Below are 7,148 nucleotides of genomic sequence, written 5' to 3' on the forward strand. Positions count from 1 at the left end.
AGCAGTATGCAGGTCCCTGGAGCAGTTTTAGTGGGTGCAGTGCACTTCAGGCAGGTGGAACCAGGCCCATCCCCCCTACCTGTTACACTTGTGGTGGTAAATGTGAGCCCTCCAAACCCCACCAGAAACCCACTGTACCCACATCTAGGTGCCCCCCTTCACCCATAAGGGCTATGGTAATGGTGTACAGTTGTGGGGAGTGGGTTTTGGGGGGCTCAGCACACAAGATAAGGGAGCTAAACACTTTGGAGCAATTTATGTAGTCCACCTCAGTGCCCCCTAGGGTGCCCGGTTGGTGTCCTGGCATGTCAGGAGGACCAGTGCACTACAAATTCTGGCTCCTCTCACGACCAATTGGCTTGGATTTGATCGTTTCTGAGATGGGCGTCCTTGGTTTCCATTATCGCTGAAAATCAGAAACGACCAAGTCTAAGGACGACCATCTCCTAAATTGTCTAGACCCAGAAGACGGAATATACCCAGCAGACAGAATCTGGACCGAATTCGAACTACTGTCAGAAGACCTCATCTTTAAAACGCTCAAAAGATTCGCCAAATCCCAATGCAAACTAGACGTCTGCCCAAACAACCTCATGATATCAGCTCCTCAACAATTCATAGTAGACCTAACGAACCACCTGAATTTCATGCTACAAAAAGGACTTTTCCCAAAGAAAAAAGGAAACATTTTACTCACCCCAATACCCAAAGACACAAAGAAAAATGCAAGCGAAATAACCAACTACAGACCAGTTGCATCTATACCACTAATAACTAAAATAACAGAAGGAATGGTAACCAAACAACTCACAAATTATCTTGACAAGTTCTCAATACTACATGACGCCCAATCAGGATTCTGGTCCAATCACAGCACAGAAACAGTACTAACAACCCTAATGACCAAATTTAAGCAAATGATCTCAACTGGCACCAATATACTCCTCTTACAATTTGACATGTCAAGCGCCTTTGATATGGTAGACCACGAAATCCTATTACACATACTTGAATACTTTGGCATCGGAGGCAATGTCCTAAATTGGTTCAAGGGGTTAAGTACATAAGTACATAAGTAATGCCATACTGGGAAAAGACCAAGGGTCCATCGAGCCCAGCATCCTGTCCACGACAGCGGCCAATCCAGGCCAAGGGCACCTGGCAAGCTTCCCAAACGTACAAACATTCTATACATGTTATTCCTGGAATTTTGGATTTTTCCCAGTCCGTTTAGTAGCGGTTTATGGACTTGTCCTTTAGGAAACCGTCCAACCCCTTTTTAAACTCTGCTAAGCTAACCGCCTTCACCACTTTCTCCGGCAACGAATTCCAGAGTTTAATTACACGTTGGGTGAAGAAAAATTTTCTCCGATTTGTTTTAAATTTACTACACTGTAGTTTCATCGCATGCCCCCTAGTCCTAGTATTTTTGGAAAGCGTGAACAGACTCTTCATATCCACCTGTTCCACTCCACTCATTATTTTATATACCTCTATCATGTCTCCCCTCAGCCGTCTCTTCTCCAAGCTGTATAGCCCTAGCCTCCTTAGTCTTTCTTCATAGGGAAGTCGTCCCATCCCCGCTATCATTTTAGTCGCCCTTCGCTGCACCTTTTCCAATTCTACTATATCTTTCTTGAGATGCGGCGACCAGAATTGAACACAATACTCAAGGTGCGGTCGCACCATGGAGCGATACAACGGCATTATAACATCCTCACACCTGTTTTCCATACCTTTCCTAATAATACCCAACATTCTATTTGCCTTCTTAGCCGCAGCAGCACACTGAGCAGAAGGTTTCAGTGTGTTATCGACGACGACACCCAGATCCCTTTCTTGGTCCGTAACTCCTAACGTGGAACCTTGCATGACGTAGCTATAATTCGGGTTCTTTTTTCCCACATGCATCACCTTGCACTTGCTCACATTAAACGTCATCTGCCATTTAGCCGCCCAGTCTCCCAGTCTCGTAAGGTCCTCTTGTAATTTTTCACAATCCTGTCGCGATTTAACGACTTTGAATAACTTTGTGTCATCAGCAAATTTAATTACCTTGCTAGTTACTCCCATCTCTAACTCATTTATAAATATATTAAAAAGCAGCGGTCCTAGCACAGACCCCTGAGGAACCCCACTAACTACCCTTCTCCATTGTGAATACTGCCCATTTAACCCCACTCTCTGTTTCCTATCCTTCAACCAGTTTTTAATCCACAATAGGACATTTCCTCCTATCCCATGACCCTCCAATTTCCTCTGTAGCCTTTCATGAGGTACCTTGTCAAACGCCTTTTGAAAATCCAGATACACAATATCAACCGACTCCCCTTTGTCCACATGTTTGTTCACTCCCTCAAAGAATTGAAGTAAATTGGTCAGGCAAGATTTCCCCACACAAAAGCCATGCTGACTTGGTCTCAGTAATCCATGTCCTCGGATGTGCTCTGTAATTTTGTTTTTAATAATAGCCTCTACCATTTTCCCAGGCACCGACGTCAGACTCACCGGTCTATAATTTCCCGGATCTCCCCTGGAGCCTTTTTTAAAAAATGGGCGTTACATTGGCCACCCTCCAATCTTCCGGTACCACGCTCGATTTTAAGGATAAGTTGCATATCACTAGCAGTAGCTCCGCAAGCTCGTTTTTCAGTTCTATCAGTACTCTAGGATGAATACCATCTGGTCCAGGAGATTTGCTACTCTTCAGTTTGCCGAACTGCCCCATTACGTCCTCCAGGTTTACCGTGAAGTCAGTAAGTTTCTCCGACTCGTCCGCTTGAAATACCATTTCCGACACCGGTATCCCACCCAAATCTTCCTCGGTGAAGACCGAAGCAAAGAATTCATTCAGTCTCTCCGCTACGTCTTTGTCTTCCTTGATCGCCCCTTTTACCCCTCGGTCATCCAGCGGCCCAACCGATTCTTTTGCCGGCTTCCTGCTTTTAATATACCGAAAAAAATTTTTACTATGTTTTTTTGCCTCTAATGCTATCTTTTTTTCATACTCCCTCTTGGCCTTCTTAATCTGCGCCTTGCATTTGCTTTGACACTCCTTATGCTGTTTCTTGTTATTTTCAGACGGTTCCTTCTTCCATTTTCTGAAGGCGTTTCTTTTAGCCCTAATAGCTTCCTTCACCTCACTTTTCAACCAGGCCGGGTGTCTTTTGGACTTCCGTCTTTCTTTTCTAATTTGCGGAATATGTATGGCCTGGGCCTCCAGGATGGTATTTTTGAACAGCATCCACGCCTGTTGTACAGTTTTTACTCTCTCAGTTGCCCCCCTAAGTTTTTTTTTTACCGTTCTTCTCACTTTATCATAGTCTCCTTTTTTAAAGTTAAACGCTAACGTATTTGACTTTCTGTGTACAGTTACTTCAAGGTCGATGTCAAAACTGATCATATTATGGTCACTGTTATCAAGCGGCCCCAGTACCATAACGTCCCTCACCAGATCATGCGCTCCACTAAGAACCAAGTCTAGAATTTTTCCTTCTCTCGTCGGCTCCTGCACCAGTTGCTCCATAAAGCTGTCCTTGATTTCATCAAGGAATTGTATCTCTGTAGCGTGTCCCGATGTAACATTTACCCAGTCTATATTTGGATAATTGAAGTCACCCATTATTATCACATTGCCCATTTTGTTCGCGTCTCTGATTTCTTTTATCATTTCTGTGTCTACCTGCTCATCCTGGCGAGGCGGACGGTAGTACACTCCTATCACCATTTTTTCCCCTTTTATACATGGAATTTCAACCCACAGTGATTCAAAGGTGTGATTTGTGTCCTGCTGAATTTGTAATCTATCTGAGTCAAGGCTCTCGTTAATATACAATGCTACCCCTCCACCAGTCCGGTCCACCCTATCATTACGATATACTTTGTACCCCGGTATGACAGTGTCCCACTGGTTATCCTCCTTCCACCAGGTCTCAGTAATGCCTATTATATCCAATTTTTCATTTAGTGCAATATATTCCAACTCTCCCATCTTATTTCTTAGACTCCTAGCATTTGCATATAGACATTTCAGAGTATGTTTGTTGTTCTTATTTGCATGATGCTTAGTACCTGACACTATTGATTTGACATCTTTTGTCTGATCTTTAGTTGTATTTAAGGGCACCTGGCCTACCACGGTCTGTTGTGCAACCTCACTATCCAGAAACCCTATCTTCCCATATCAAGTCACATCAAATTCAATCATGTCTGCCGCATGGACACCTGAGTGCGGAGTACCTCAGGGATCCCCCCTCTCGCCAACAATTTTTAACCTACTGATGACTCCCCTGGCAAAACTTCTATCAAATCACAACCTCAACCCTTACATATATGCCGATGATGTAACGATATATATTCCTTTTAAACAAGACATTAATGAAATCTCCAACAAAATCAACCAAAGTCTACGCATCATGAACACCTGGACAGATGCATTCCGACTGAAACTGAACGCAGAAAAAACTCAATGCCTCATACTTACCTCCCAATACAACACGACTAAATTTACCGCTATCAACATACCTAAACTAAATCTGCCAATATCAGAAAATTTAAAAATCCTTGGAGTCACTATTGACCGCCACCTAACGCTTGAGACTCACGCGAACAACACAACAAAAAAGATGTTCTACTCCATGTGGAAACTGAAAAGAATAAAACCATTCTTTCCAAGATCTGTCTTCCGCAACCTAGTGCAATCACTCGTACTCAGTCATCTGGATTACTGCAACTCACTATACGCAGGCTGCAAAGAACAAATACTGAGAAAACTTCAAACAGCCCAGAATACAGCAGCCAGACTCATTTTCGGAAAACCAAGATATGAAAGTGCTACACCCTTACGGTAGAAACTACACTGGCTCCCACTCAAGGAACGTATCACCTTCAAAGTATGCACATTAGTTCACAAAATCATTCACGGTGAAGCCCCTGCATAGATGTCTGACTTAATAGACCTGCCACCCAGAAACGCCAAACGATCATCCCGAACTTTCCTCAATCTCCACTTCCCTAAGTGCAAAGGCATAAAGTATAAAGTACTACATGCATCAACCTTCTCCTATATAAGTACATAACATAAGTAATGCCATACTGGGAAAAGACCAAGGGTCCATCGAGCCCAGCATCCCGTCCACAACAGCGGCCAATCCAGGCCAAGGGCACCTGGCAAGCTTCCCAAACGTACAAACATTCTATACGTTATTCCTGGAATTTTGGATTTTTCCAAGTCCGTTTAGTAGCGGTTTATGGACTTGTCCTTTAGGAAACCGTCCAACCCCTTTTAAAACTCTGCTAAGCTAACCGCCTTCACCACTTTCTCCGGCAACGAATTCCAGAGTTTAATTACACGTTGGGTGAAGAAAGGTTTTCTCCGATTTGTTTTAAATTTACTACACTGTAGTTTCATCGCATGCCCCCTAGTCCTATTATTTTTGGAAAGCGTGAACAAACGCTTCACATCCACCTGTTCCACTCCACTCATTATTTTATATACCTCTATCATGTCTCCCCTCAGCCATCTCTTCTCCAAGCTGAATAGCCCTAGCCTCCTTAGTCTTTCTTCATAGGGAAGTCGTCCCATCCCCGTTATCATTTTAGTCGCCCTTCGCTGCACCTTTTCCAATTCTACTATATCTTTCTTGAGATGCGGCGACCAGAATTGAACACAATACTCAAGGTGCGGTCGCACCATGGAGCGATACAACGGCATTATAACATCCTCACACCTGTTTTCCATACCTTTCCTAATAATACCCAACATTCTATTCGCTTTCCTAGCCGCAGCAGCACACTGAGCAGAAGGTTTCAGTGTGTTATCAACGACGACACCCAGATCCCTTTCTTGGTCCGTAACTCCTAACGTGGAACCTTGCATGACGTAGTTATAATTCGGGTTCTTTTTTCCCCATATGCATTACCTTGCACTTGCTCACATTAAACGTCATCTGCCATTTAGCCGCCCAGTCTCCCAGTCTAGTAAGGTCCTCTTGTAATTTTTCACAATCCTGTCGCGATTTAACGACTTTGAATAACTTTGTGTCATCAGCAAATTTAATTACCGCGCTAGGGTGATAGTATCTGAGGACCTGAAGGCGACGAAACAGTGCGACAAGGCGGTGGCAGTAGCTAGAAGATTGCTAGGCTGTATAGAGAGAGGAGTGACCAGCAGAAGAAAGGAGGTTTTAATGCCCCTGTATAAGACGTTGGTGAGGCCCCACCTGGAGCATTGTGTTCAGTTTTGGAGGCCGTATCTTGCGAAGGATGTTAAAAAAATGGAAGCGGTGCAAAGAAAAGCTACGAGGATGGTATGGGATTTACGTTCCAAGACGTATGAAGAGAGGCTTGCTGACCTGAACATGTACACCCTGGAGGAAAGGAGGAACAGGGGTGATATGATACAGACGTTCAAATATTTGAAAGGTATTAATCCGCAAACAAATCTTTTCCGGAGATGGGAAGGCGGTAGAACTGTCGCGTGCTCGAGGACCTTGGCATACTGTCAGGCTTCTTCCCCGGGAGCACTGGGTTCGTGAGCCCATGGGCCACTACCGTGGAGCGGCAGTGGCAGGCAAGATCACCTCCAAGGTAGAGATGAGACAAAACTGGACCGGAACCCCGGACTGGAGTTGTACACCGGAACACTCGGAACTGGAACGCACTGGACGGGTGCGCACTGGAGTGGGGCCCGCTGGACTGGAACACACTGGAGGGCCCCACAGGACTGGAACATACAGGAGTGAAACCCGCTGGACTGGAACACCCTGGACCTAGGCTTCACCTACGCTTGACCACCTTTCCCCGAGGGTTGAGCCCTCAGGTTCTGGCAGCCGGTAGGACTTACAGGAAAACCCGGAACTGGAACTTGCAAGCAGGAACAGCAGGAATGAAGATCCAGGAGTGCCCCCTGGCACCTAGGCGCAGGCAAGGCCGACAGGCAGGGACTGTCCGGGTTCTGGCAGTCGGCAGGTTTAAACACAATGACTAGTAAACTGTACCTAGGCTAATAGAAACGCTATACCCAGGCAAACCAGTCATACACAAGAAACATACACAGAGCACACTCAGGAGACTTGAAAGCTATACACCAGCTAACAACAAAGCTGTGCCCAAGCTAACAAGTCATGCACTGGAAACAACCACAGAGC

The sequence above is a fragment of the Microcaecilia unicolor genome, chromosome 4 (assembly GCF_901765095.1).
Source record: "Microcaecilia unicolor chromosome 4, aMicUni1.1, whole genome shotgun sequence".
Taxonomy (NCBI): Eukaryota; Metazoa; Chordata; class Amphibia; order Gymnophiona; family Siphonopidae; genus Microcaecilia; species Microcaecilia unicolor.